Source organism: Cucumis sativus, chromosome 3 (genome assembly GCF_000004075.3).
Source record: "Cucumis sativus cultivar 9930 chromosome 3, Cucumber_9930_V3, whole genome shotgun sequence".
NCBI lineage: Eukaryota > Viridiplantae > Streptophyta > Magnoliopsida > Cucurbitales > Cucurbitaceae > Cucumis > Cucumis sativus.
In genome coordinates, this window is record NC_026657.2 from 25,504,688 (window position 1) to 25,518,303 (window position 13,616).

The following is a 13,616-nucleotide window of genomic DNA, read 5'->3' on the forward strand; positions in this document are numbered from 1 at the left end:
TTGGCTTTCTTTGGGTGATGAGAATACGGGCTTCTTCCACCGCTTTCTAAATGCGAAAAAAAGAAGGAACCTCATAACTGAATTAAAAGATGATGATGGGATTGTCTCGACTTCATTCGGCGACATTGAAAGGATTGTGCTGGAATTTTTTGAGTCACTTTATACCAGAATTCCGGGGGACAGCTTCATCCCTATTAACAGTAATTGGTCTTGTGTTTCCTCAATTCAGAATGAGGCTCTTGTTACCCAATTTTCAGTGGAGGAGATCTTTAAGGCATTAAAGGCACTTGGCAACAACAAAGCTCCGGGCCCGGATGGCTTCACAGTGAAGTTCCTAATCGCCCAATGGTCTATTTTCAAGGATATCTTCAAATCACTAATGTCTGATTTCCACAGAAATGGAAGATTAAATGCTTGCATCCAAGAAAACTTCATTTGTTTAGTGCAGAAAAAAGAGAATGTGACTCTAGTCAAGGATTTCCGTCCAATCAGCCTTACTACGTTAGCATACAAGGTCGTTGCAAAGGTTTTATCTGAACGTCTAAAACAAGTTATGGATGCAATTATAAGCCCCACTCAAAGCGCCTTTATTGAAGGTAGGAAAATTCTTGACCCAATATTAATTGCTAACGAGGCCGTGGAAGATTATAGGGCAAAACGGAAAAAAGGATGGATTTTAAAACTTGACTTGGAAAAAGCCTTTGATAGGGTGAATTGGAACTTTTTAGAAAAAAATTTATCTTTGAAAAAGTTTAGTTCCAAATGGATATCATGGATAATGAGCTGCCCAAAAAATCCAAAGTATTCGGTCTTCATCAATGGTAAGCCTAGAGGCGGACAACAGCATCTTGAGGTATCCGCCAAGGGTACCCCCTCTCCCCCTTTTTATTCCTCCTAGTAAGTGAGGTTTTAGGAGAAATCATAAACAAGCTTCATATTAACAGCCAGTTTGAAGGTTTCCTTGTTGGCAAAGACTTGATCCACCTCCCTTTGCTTAAAGACGAAAAGACCAAGTCAGATTCCTTTATTCAAACAGGTTAGTATCACAGCTCCAAAGGAAAAAACTTACGGATCTCTACGACGAATTTCCTTGAATGATGTAGCAGCATTTGATGCTTGAAACACGGTTTCATTTATGGTGTGAAAAATAAGATCGATAAATAAAACTTTTGGCTACAATTAGCCACAGAAACATAAAGCTGTTACAGGAAAACAAAAGCTAACAGATAACTAACTATACAGTTTGTAGGCAAAATACCAAATAGCCCTTAATCAAGATCACAACTCAAGTAGACAATAATTTGTAGTTTATCATTTCCAACCAAATAATTCAATCATAAATAAGGTCAAATGGCCAAATAATATGGCCTTTCACATAAATACTTACTCCTGAATTTTTTGAACGATAATGTTATCGCTTCTCTCCCACGTTTCACGAAGGCCCTCAGCCATCTGCCAATTCCAATATAAGAAAATTATTTTACATATTATATTAAACATTGAAAATTCTTTTACGTATTATTTCTTTTTTTTACATATTCCTATTGAAGAATCTCATTTGAGCATTTTGTGGTCAATTTGACTTGACAGAAACAACAGAACTTTCAATTAGAAGGAAGCAAGATGCCCAGTTTTTTTGAACTGCTTTTTTTTTTTTTTTTTGCTTTAACTTGCTGTAAATTGGAGATGTTTTCCATAACTACTTCGGCTTGGAGCCCTCTCTCTACTCCTTATGTAATTTCAAGAAATAGATAAAATCCAAGTTAAACTAGATAAGTGGAAAAGATATTGTCTCTTTAGTGGAGGTTGGGCCACACTTTGTAAGTTGGTTTTTTCACATATACCTACACACTATATGTCTATATTCTTAATGCCAGAAAAGATGATTCATATAGTGATTAATTGGAAGGTGGTGTCTTGTTCGCAAGAGGATGGTGGACTCGGCGTCGATGGTGCAACGTTAAAAAAATGCAACCTTCTTGCTAAATGGGGATGGAGATTTATAAATGAAAAGAATTCCCTTTGGGCTAAAGTGGTGAAGAGTATCCATGGAGAAAGTTAATTTGGATGGCATATGTGAGACCCCCATTCATACATACGTATGTTAGGAAGGGTAAGAAGGGAAATTCACCAACAAGTAATGAGTGGAAAGTAAGAGAATGTGCAGGTGGGTCCCACTGGGTAGGAATTTGAGGGTGAGTATAAATAGAATGATTGGGAAATAGGGATAGGTATCTTTTTTGTTATCCTTAGGGAAAAGAGAGGCGGCAGCAGCCGTAAAGGGGAGGGGGTATCCTTCTTGTAAAGGATGCTGGTATGCTCTTGTTATTTACTGTTCTTACTTTCATTTCATATTGTAGCTGTATCTTTTGGCTATATACATAAATAAAGAATCACAGGGTGCTCTCTCTGTTTAGCCATTGTTGGGTGTTTTATTAGAAAGTGTGTTAGAATGCTGACAGCATACTAAAGGAATTGTCACTTGCAGTCTCCATAGTCCCTGGATTAGCATTTCGAGATGCTAGCTTCGCAAGTGGATTCCTAGGCATTGTTCAAGTTCGGTGATGGTTGAAGAATAGCATTTTGGAATGATTTTTGGGCAGATGTTGTTTCTTTTCAAGATCGTTTAGATTGTCTTTGAACTCTAATAATGGAGATGTAAAGGAGTTTTGGGACTCTTCCACTACTTCATGGGCTCTAAATTTCAGGAGACTTCTAAAAGTTGAAGAAATAGATGAATTTCAAGTCTCCCAAAATAAAAGAATCTAGAAATCAGAATCAAATGGGAAGTTTTTGGTTCATTCATTAGTCAACCATCTCTCCATTGCCTCCCCAATTGAAAAAACATTTATACTCGACAATTTGGAAGACAAAAAGCCCTAGAAGAGTGAATATCGCGCTTTGGAGAAAGCGAAATGGACTATGAACTGTGCAGAAGTTTTGCAAATGAAACCTTCCTCTCACAGTTTATCTCCTCATATTTGTCCCTTGTGTTTGCATGCTTTAGAAGATTTACATCATATTCTCTTCTCCTGCTTACATGAAAAGAAGTGTTGGTTTGACTTACTTGGCTATCTTCATTTGAATTGGGTTTTCGACTATAGATTTAGGAGAACGCGGTCCAGCTTATTTCATGTCCCATTCTCAAGAAGAAACCAAGATTGATTTGGTTAAATGCAGTAAAGGCCATTTTACCATAAATTTGGTTTGAACATAATCAACTAACATTTCAAAATAAAGCTTCCTCTTGGACAACTCGAGTCGAAATGGCTAGAATCAATGCTTCTTCTTGATGCTCTCTTTCAAAAGACTTCAAAGATTTCTCCATACAAGATATAAGTCATAATTGGCCGACTTTCATTTTTAATTCTTAGTCCACTACTGTACTCTTATTTTATTTCTTTTTGGATTTCTAGTGGTCTTAAATCTATGTTGTATAGTTATTGGGCAGTTTGTATGATCTATTCTAAACTTTGTCGTTGGTTTAGTCTTTTGGTTTAAGTCTCGATATGGTGAGAATGCTAAGTAGGTGTCAACATAGATGAGATGCCCGAGTGCACTCACTGATCCTAGGGCTTTCTTTGTATTACCTTTTGTCTTGTCTATTCATTTTCAGCTTAACGAAGAGGCTCCTTTCCTACTTCAAAAAAGAAAAAAAAGGTAAATGTGTGATTCTTATAAAGTAAATTATCCTACAGATTAAAAGTTTGAACTTAGACTATTCCAAGTGCTTCACCAAATCTTAAATATTTGAACCAACAGCACCAACTTTGCACAACACAGCAATGTAAAACACATTAACTACTTTCTCTTTTATGCACATTATATATCAAATAAAAATATTACAAGGGAAAAAATGGAAAAAAAGAACATACTAACAACGATAAAATATAATAAGCTTCAATCGAAGAGAGAAGGTTTGAAGAACATAATTCAAAGGCTCCCAAAATCATATCATAATTAGAAAGCCAATACCAACACCAATTCAAAGAGAACACCTAATCTACCATACAAAAGTCTAAATATAACTTTTTTTTTAATCTTGTGTTTTAGTGTATGATGCAAGTGAAGCAAAACAACATTACAATATAAGATCTTTTTACCCTGATATTTAATAATCAACTAAGAAAAATTTGCATTCAAAGTTGACCAAGAATCCAAGACCTTCAATAGGCAAAGATAATATTCTCAACATGGTAATTGGATGTGTTCCCTTTAGCATAGTATCTTAAATAATCACTTTTTGTTATTTGAGAAAAACTCCATTTTCTCTTATTAATGAAAAATGACTTGATAATAGGTAAGTATAATTTAATAGAAATTCTAACTAAAGAGAACTAATTATAAAAGGAAATAACGTCTAAAAAGAATAATTAAAAAAATAACTAAGGCAACTATACAATACAAATCTACACTTTGTAATCACAACTTTTGATCTTCCTTGTATGGAGTAACATTTTAAAGAGGCCGAACTAAGATAGATCTAAGCAAAAACTTCATTGATGGCCTAAGAAAGATGGATGGAAACCTTATAATGATACAGATAACAAACCTTTTCAATTGAGGTTTAGATGCAAAACATGCAATATAGTTCAACATTATTTCGCCAAAGTTAGTCATTAAAATCAAGCGAATCATAAAACAGAAAAAGAATGTAGATTTAAGAGGACTATGTAATATATCAACTAGGAATGAAATAGGCAAAGATAAAAGCAAGTATTAAGAACAAAACAAAGCATAACAAAAGAGGAAGGCCAGCTTACTATTCAAAAAAGCAAAGGAGTTCCACATCACTTGCAAGATAGCCTATGGAACATTGCTATAGAACTATCTTGGGAACTTTGGCAGAGTTGTGTTTGGAAATTACACTGATGTTTAGCAAAGGTGTTTACAATAATAAAACTATAACATAAATGTTTCATAGTGTTGGAAGAAATTATAACAATTCATTGCAAATAAGATGCAGTACCTTGATTTTATGGTTAAAGGTTCCAATTGGTTTTTCTTTTTAAGCTCTTATTTAGAAGGGATTCACCTGTTACAAGTTGAAATGTGAGTTGGAAAAATTGGACAAGAAGTTCTAACCTTACAAGAAAATGATCCTTATAGAAAGAACTAACTTGATTCAAGCAAAATATCTTCAAGAACAAAATTGCAATTACACGAACACTTATTAACACAAATAAACAAATGAGAAAACAAATTCTTATTAGTAAAACACATGTAGCCAATAAAAAATGCAAATCAGACTATTGAGTACAATGAAATACAACATGGTAACAAGAAAGAGATGCAACATATACATAAACATACAAATCAGAAAAGAAGTTGATTCCTGACAACAAAGTAAAATAAATACAAACCATAATAAATTTCTATGACCATTAGGACTCTGTAGAGAAATGCCTACTTTCGACATAAGCATTTCATCAAATTCCATCTAAAGCGGAGAGGTTGCCCATGCAAGCTCTAATACCAGGCAATCTCGACGCGCATTTTACTTAACCTAAGCAGCTGGCTTGACTCCCTCTTTTTTTTCTCCCTCCCTCTCTACAGGCTGCCATGCTGGGTGAAGAACTCTAAGTACCTACTAGGCGGGGGTCGGGTTTTGCTTAGGCAAGAAAAGCGGAGAGGATCCCCACGAAAATTCTGAAACCGGGGGATCTCGGCGCGCATTTTACTTGACCTAAGCGGCTGGCTTGGCTCAATCTTTTTTTTCTCTCTACCTCTCTTGGCGGGATCGGGTTTTGCTTAGGCAAGAAAAGCGGAGAGGATCCCCACGAAAATTCTAAAACCGGGGGATCTCGGCGCGCATTTTACTTGACCTAAGCGGCTGGCTTGGCTCCCTCTTTTTTTTCTCGCTCCCTCTCACAGGCTGCCATGCTGGGTGAAGAACTCTAAGTACCTACTAGGCGGGGTCGTCTTTTGCTTAGGCAAGAAAAGCGGAGAGGATCCCTACGAAAATTCTGAAACCGGGGATCTCGGCGCACATTTTACTTGACCTAAGCGGCTGGCTTGGCTCCCTCTTTTTTTTCTCGCTCCCACTCACAGGCTGCCATGCTGGGTGAAGAACTCTAAGTACCTACTAGCGCGGGGTCGTCTTTTGCTTAGGCAAGAAAAGCGGAGAGGATCCCCACGAAAATTCTGAAACCGGGGGATCTCGGCGCGCATTTTACTCGACCTAAGCGGCTGGCTTGGCTCCCTCTTTTTTTTCTCTCTACCTCTCTAGGCGGGATCGGGTTTTGCTTAGGCAAGAAAAGCGGAGAGGATCCCCACGAAAATTCTGAAACCGGGGGATCTCGGCGCGCATTTTACTTGACCTAAGCGGCTGGCTTGGCTCCCTCTTTTTTTTCTCTCTACCTCTCTAGGCGGGATCGGGTTTTGCTTAGGCAAGAAAAGAGGAGAGGATCCCCACGAAAATTCTGAAACCGGGGGATCTCGGCGCGCATTTTACTTAACCTAAGCGGCTGGCTTGGCTCCCTCTTTTTTTTCTCGCTCCCTCTCACAGGCTGCCATGCTAGGTGAAGAACTCTAAGTACCTACTAGGCGGGGGTCGTCTTTTGCTTAGGCAAGAAAAGCGGAGAGGATCCCCACGAAAATTCTGAAACCGAGGGATCTCGGCGCGCATTTTACTTGACCTAAGCGGCTGGCTTGGCTCCCTCTTTTTTTTCTCTCTACCTCTCTAGGCGGGATCGGGTTTTGCTTAGGCAAGAAAAGCGGAGAGGATCCCCACGAAAATTCTGAAACCGGGGGATCTCGGCGCGCATTTTACTTGACCTAAGCGGCTGGCTTGGCTCCCTCTTTTTTTTCTCTCTACCTCTCTAGGCGGGATCGGGTTTTGCTTAGGCAAGAAAAGCGGAGAGGATCCCCACGAAAATTCTGAAACCGGGGGATCTCGGCGCGCATTTTACTTGACCTAAGCGGCTGGCTTGGCTCCCTCTTTTTTTTCTCGCTCCCTCTCACAGGCTGCCATGCTGGGTGAAGAACTCTAAGTACCTACTAGGCAGGGGTCGTCTTTTGCTTAGGCAAGAAAAGCGGAGAGGATCCCCACGAAAATTCTGAAACCGGGGGATCTCGGCGCGCATTTTACTCGACCTAAGCGGCTGGCTTGGCTCCCTCTTTTTTTTCTCTCTACCTCTCTAGGCGGGATCGGGTTTTGCTTAGGCAAGAAAAGCGGAGAGGATCCCCACGAAAATTCTGAAACCGGGGGATCTCGGCGCGCATTTTACTTAACCTAAGCGGCTGGCTTGGCTCCCTCTTTTTTTTCTCTCTACCTCTCTAGGCGGGATCGGGTTTTGCTTAGGCAAGAAAAGCGGAGAGGATCCCCACGAAAATTCTGAAACCGGGGGATCTCGGCGCGCATTTTACTTGACCTAAGCGGCTGGCTTGGCTCCCTCTTTTTTTTCTCGCTCCCTCTCACAGGCTGCCATGCTAGGTGAAGAACTCTAAGTACCTACTAGGCGGGGGTCGTCTTTTGCTTAGGCAAGAAAAGCGGAGACGATCCCCACGAAAATTCTGAAACCGGGGGATCTCGGCGCGCATTTTACTCGACCTAAGCGGCTGGCTTGGCTCCCTCTTTTTTTTCTCTCTACCTCTCTAGGCGGGAACGGGTTTTGCTTAGGCAAGAAAAGCGGAGAGGATCCCCACGAAAATTCTGAAACCGGGGGATCTCGGCGCGCATTTTACTTAACCTAAGCGGCTGGCTTGGCTCCCTCTTTTTTTTCTCTCTACCTCTCTAGGCGGGATCGGGTTTTGCTTAGGCAAGAAAAGCGGAGAGGATCCCCACGAAAATTCTGAAACCGGGGGATCTCGGCGCGCATTTTACTTGACCTAAGCGGCTGGCTTGGCTCCCTCTTTTTTTTCTCGCTCCCTCTCACAGGCTGCCATGCTGGGTGAAGAACTCTAAGTACCTACTAGGCGGGGGTCGTCTTTTGCTTAGGCAAGAAAAGCAGAGAGGATCCCCACGAAAATTCTGAAACCGGGGGATCTTGGCGCGCATTTTACTCGACCTAAGCGGCTGGCTTGGCTCCCTCTTTTTTTTCTCTCTACCTCTCTAGGCGGGATCGGGTTTTGCTTAGGCAAGAAAAGCGGAGAGGATCCCCACGAAAATTCTGAAACCGGGGGATCTCGGCGCGCATTTTACTTTACCTAAGCGACTGGCTTGGCTCCCTCTTTTTTTTCTCTCTACCTCTCTAGGCGGGATCGGGTTTTGCTTAGGCAAGAAAAGCGGAGAGGATCCCCACGAAAATTCTGAAACCGGGGGATCTCGGCGCGCATTTTACTTGACCTAAGCGGCTGGCTTGGCGCCCTCTTTTTTTTCTCTCTACCTCTCTAGGCGGGATCGGGTTTTGCTTAGGCAAGAAAAGCGGAGAGGATCCCCACGAAAATTCTGAAACCGGGGGATCTCGGCGCGCATTTTACTTGACCTAAGCGGCTGGCTTGGCGCCCTCTTTTTTTTCTCTCTACCTCTCTAGGCGGGATCGGGTTTTGCTTAGGCAAGAAAAGCGGAGAGGATCCCCACGAAAATTCTGAAACCGGGGGATCTCGGCGCGCATTTTACTCGACCTAAGCGGCTGGCTTGGCTCCCTCTTTTTTTTCTCTCTACCTCTCTAGGCGGGATCGGGTTTTGCTTAGGCAAGAAAAGCGGAGAGGATCCCCACGAAAATTCTGAAACCGGGGGATCTCGGCGCGCATTTTACTTGACCTAAGCGGCTGGCTTGGCGCCCTCTTTTTTTTCTCTCTACCTCTCTAGGCGGGATCGGGTTTTGCTTAGGCAAGAAAAGCGGAGAGGATCCCCACGAAAATTCTGAAACCGGGGGATCTCGGCGCGCATTTTACTTGACCTAAGCGGCTGGCTTGGCTCCCTCTTTTTTTTCTCTCTACCTCTCTAGGCAGGATCGGGTTTTGCTTAGGCAAGAAAAGCGGAGAGGATCCCCACGAAAATTCTGAAACCGGGGGATCTCGGCGCGCATTTTACTTGACCTAAGCGGCTGGCTTGGCTCCCTCTTTTTTTTCTCTCTACCTCTCTAGGCGGGATCGGGTTTTGCTTAGGCAAGAAAAGCGAAGAGGATCCCCACGAAAATTCTGAAACCGGGGGATCTCGGCGCGCATTTTACTTAACCTAAGCGGCTGGCTTGGCGCCCTCTTTTTTTTCTCTCTACCTCTCTAGGCGGGATCGGGTTTTGCTTAGACAAGAAAAGCGGAGAGGATCCCCACGAAAATTCTGAAACCGGGGGATCTCGGCGCGCATTTTACTTGACCTAAGCGGCTGGCTTGGCTCCCTCTTTTTTTTCTCTCTACCTCACTAGGCGGGATCGGGTTTTGCTTAGGCAAGAAAAGCGGAGAGGATCCCCACGAAAATTCTGAAACCGGGGGATCTCGGCGCGCATTTTACTTGACCTAAGCGGCTGGCTTGGCGCCCTCTTTTTTTTCTCTCTACCTCTCTAGGCGGGATCGGGTTTTGCTTAGGCAAGAAAAGCGGAGAGGATCCCCACGAAAATTCTGAAACCGGGGGATCTCGGCGCGCATTTTACTTGACCTAAGCGGCTGGCTTGGCGCCCTCTTTTTTTTCTCTCTACCTCTCTAGGCGGGATCGGGTTTTGCTTAGGCAAGAAAAGCGGAGAGGATCCCCACGAAAATTCTGAAACCGGGGGATCTCGGCGCGCATTTTACTTGACCTAAGCGGCTGGCTTGGCGCCCTCTTTTTTTTCTCTCTACCTCTCTAGGCGGGATCGGGTTTTGCTTAGGCAAGAAAAGCGGAGAGGATCCCCACGAAAATTCTGAAACCGGGGGATCTCGGCGCGCATTTTACTTGACCTAAGCGGCTGGCTTGGCTCCCTCTTTTTTTTCTCTCTTTCTCTCTAGGCATTGCAAAAGTTTCTAAATTTTGACATTTTTAGCAAAATTTGCAAAATGAAAATTTCCCAAAGGACATGGAATGTGCAAGGCTACAACCCCACCCCCCACTTAAAAATTTGCATTGTCCTCAAAGCATTTTAAGCAAGATTCTACGGATGGAAAGAAAAAAAGAAAAAGGAGAACAGAAGACCTCCCCTTGTAACCTAGTTTCTTCATGGAAGCTTGCTTGCAAAGATCCCAAGTTTGGTTATATTTCATTTTCCTTTATTCCTACAAAAAGAAAACAAGAATTTCCATCGAATTTTATTAAAAAGGTTAAACTAAAAATTTTAGTAAAATGTGCAGAATTGTTTAAGCTCGGTTGCATTTTCTAAGCATCACTTGAATTATTAAAACGACCTAACAAATATTCAATACAAGTTCGTAATTCATAACCTACCAAAAAGTTCAAAAAGATTGTTGTAGGTGTTCCACCAAACCTTTTGTAAATTACATACATCAATAAACTTACTTCTTATGGGGGGGGGGGGGGGGGGGGAAGAAACTATGTTTTAGGGACAGATGGCTCTAAAGCACACAAACACTCTCCATCTCACTCTCTATCTGCCCTGTATCTAATTTAATCCAGCATTCATTTGGGGTATTGTAGGTTCATATTAAAAAATAGTCATTCATGTCGTGATGCAAAGGCCCTTTTTATGTATCTAGAACTAAAATCACGAAAATCATCGTGGACATGCAGCACAACAAACTGAATATCCATGGGAAGCCTTTGCTAACAAAATGGTTGACAATAATTACTCAGACAGGAGAGGATGACTATAATTAATTGACAGAAGTACAAATCAATATAGGTGCACAACCACCAAGCCCCCAACAAAAGGAACAATAAACTTCAATAACAAAAGAAAGGTAGTATCAAGACTATCCTTACCTTGTTATCGAAGAAGATACCTTGGCTCTGGTAAGCCCGATGCTCTGCCTTACAACATTCAATTACCTCAGTACTGTAGTGTTTCTTCAAAGTTTGGGAATCTACCTAAAACATAAAAATATATATTACAACTTGAAAACCTCCATGTCAGAAACTTTACTTTAATTAGCAAACCAAATGCTATGCAAGAATTAGTTAGCAGAAACACAACATAAATAGTAATGATATTCTTTGGGGAGGGGATAAAAGCATCTTTCATCTTAGAAATAAGCTTAGCAGTTAGCACTAACCTTTATATAAGAAGTTAACACCGGTTTGATTACTTCATAAACTTCAGCTACGAAATCTGGTAAAGAGAAAGACCTAATCCATAATGTTAAAGAGGAAAAGACCAAGTCAGATTCTTTTATTCAAACAGGTTAGTATCACATCTCCAAAGGAAAAAACTTACGGACCTCTACGACGAATTTCCTTGAATGATGTAGCAGCACCTTGTTCTTGAAACACAGTTTCATTTATGCTGTGAAAAATAAGATTGATAAATAAAACTTTCGGCTACAATTAGCCACATAAACATAAAGTTGTGACAGGAAAACAAAAGCTTACAGATAATTAACTATACAGTTTGTAGGCAAAATACCAAATAGCCCATAATCAAGATCACAACTGAAGCAAACAATAATGTGTAGTTTATCATTTCCAACCAAATAAGGTCAAATGGCCAAATAATATGTCCTTTCACATAAATATTTACTCCTGAATTTTTTGAAGGATAATGTTATCGCTTCTCTCCTACGTTTCACAAAAGTTCTTTTACATATTATATTTTTTTTACATATTCCTATTGAAGAGTCTCATTTGAGCATTTTATGGTCAATTTGACTTGAAAGAAACGGCAGAACTTTCAATAAGAAAGAAGCAAGATGCCCAGTTTTTTTTAACTGCTGTTTTTCACTTCTTTTTTTTTTCTTTAACTTGCTGTAAATTGGAGATGTTTTCCATAACTACTGTGGCTTATAATATGTCCTTTCACATAAATATTTACTACTCCTGAATTTTTTGAAGGATAATTTTATCGCTTCTCTCCCACGTTTCACAAAAATTCTTTTACATATTATTTTTTTTTTTACATATTCCTATTGAAAAATCTCATTTGAGCATTTTATGGTCAATTTGACTTGAAAGAAACGGCAGAACTTTCAATAAGAAAGAAGCAAGATGCCCAGTTTTTTTTAACTGCTGTTTTTCTCTTCTTCTTTTTTCTTTAACTTGCTGTAAATTGGAGATTTTTTCCATAACTACTGTGGCTTATGTAATTTACCTTCTCCCTAAATGCAACCATAAATCAAACAAACTAGATGAATAAATTTACACCACAGAAATCCATCCTATGAAGACTACAGCGGAGAAAGATGCGATAAGGATAAAGCATAGGAAGAGCAAATACCCCATGGGAAGTAAACTGATAGAAAATACTTTGTCTTGAGAGTAATATATCCCGAACCAATTTTCTGCCAGCCATTAAGATTTACCCACTGCAACTCTGCACACAAATATTTTCTTATAAACAATAATTAACACAATCTAATTGGTATCTTATGGATATAAAAGACAGCATGGATCCATATTGGAAGGATTTCAAATTAGTCTACGAACAAAGAATTTGGAAGGATTTGTGATCAACTAAGGAGCTCTCGACTTTCTCAGCTGGAATTTACCTTCCTTGGGTACTTATCGACCAGAGACTGGAAGTAGTTGTGCTCTTCGTCCATAGTAGTCATCCAACCAGCAAGGGAAAGACCACGACGTGCAGTGGAATAGGGAAGTAGGAAAAAGAGCGTTGAGCACAGCTTTCGTGTCACCAGCAATCGTTTTTCCTTTATTGGTAGACCGAAAAGGCTTTGTCAAGCAGGCAGGCATGATTGTCACTCGATCGACAGTTGAGAAATCCGGCGCTGTTAGGGGTAGGAGAAGAAGATGGCCGTGAATCGGCGATTTTGAGGAAGACGAAGAAGATGAGAGAAGGGGAGAGGACGAGAAAGCAGAGAGAGAAAGATAGCCGTTAGAGAAGAAGTAGGGGAAGAACTTTGAAACGTGAGTGAGAGAGAAGGGGAGATGAGGGATTAAAATATATTTGAATTATTTGTGATAAAACCCATTTAAAATCCAAAACAATTTCTTTATAACTAAAACAAATATTTTGTTTTTAAAATTTAGACTAAAAAATCAAATTTTACTGCAAAAATTGAGATAAAATTTTCAGTAACCATAAAGCAAAAAATATATATTTTGTTTTTCAAATAATTATAATCCAAAATTTTCAAGAAATGTGAAATTTCATTTAATAAGATAAAAAAATTGTGAACATTAGTTTCCAACTTTGGCAATGGATGAAAGTATTAGAAATTGAAAATAATTGTTAGACATGCATGTTAGCCGTCACCACAAACCAATCCAATTTTTCATTCAAAAATGTTGAATTTATAATTAATGGTTCTCGAAACATTCATACAATTTTTTTTTTTAATTTAACTTACTTAATTTGAGTTTTCTTACGATGTTCATGTCGATATTATACGAAAAATTGTCTTAAATGATAAAATTGCTGAAGATATTCACAAATATAACAAAGTTTTACCGTCGGTTAGTTAGTGATAGAACATGTACTAATGGTCTATCAATTATCCTCTATGGTTTTAGTTTAGTGGTTATTTATCAAGCTCTTAATAAACTAAATAGTGATTTAACAAATATAATGTAAAAGAATATTCCAAGAATAACCTTGGAGTATCACTTGAATTTTCAAAACGACCTAACACGACTA

The 13,616-nt window shown here is 39.9% G+C and overlaps 1 long non-coding RNA gene across 2 annotated transcripts; it reads right to left on the reverse strand.

The window, feature by feature from the left end:
* Positions 1–10,074: 10,074 nt before the first annotated feature.
* Positions 10,075–12,613, reverse strand: LOC116402622. 2 transcript variants are annotated; one of them, XR_004215067.1, is made up of 6 exons: positions 12,511–12,613; positions 12,240–12,335; positions 11,248–11,312; positions 11,083–11,155; positions 10,793–10,897; positions 10,075–10,128 (listed from the first exon to the last, which is right to left on the reverse strand). It is a non-coding gene; the product is annotated as an uncharacterized LOC116402622 (long non-coding RNA). The 2 variants fall into 2 exon arrangements; XR_004215066.1 differs by lacking the exon at positions 10,075–10,128 and having other exon boundaries at positions 10,792–10,897.
* Between the last annotated feature and the right edge of the window lie 1,003 nt (positions 12,614–13,616).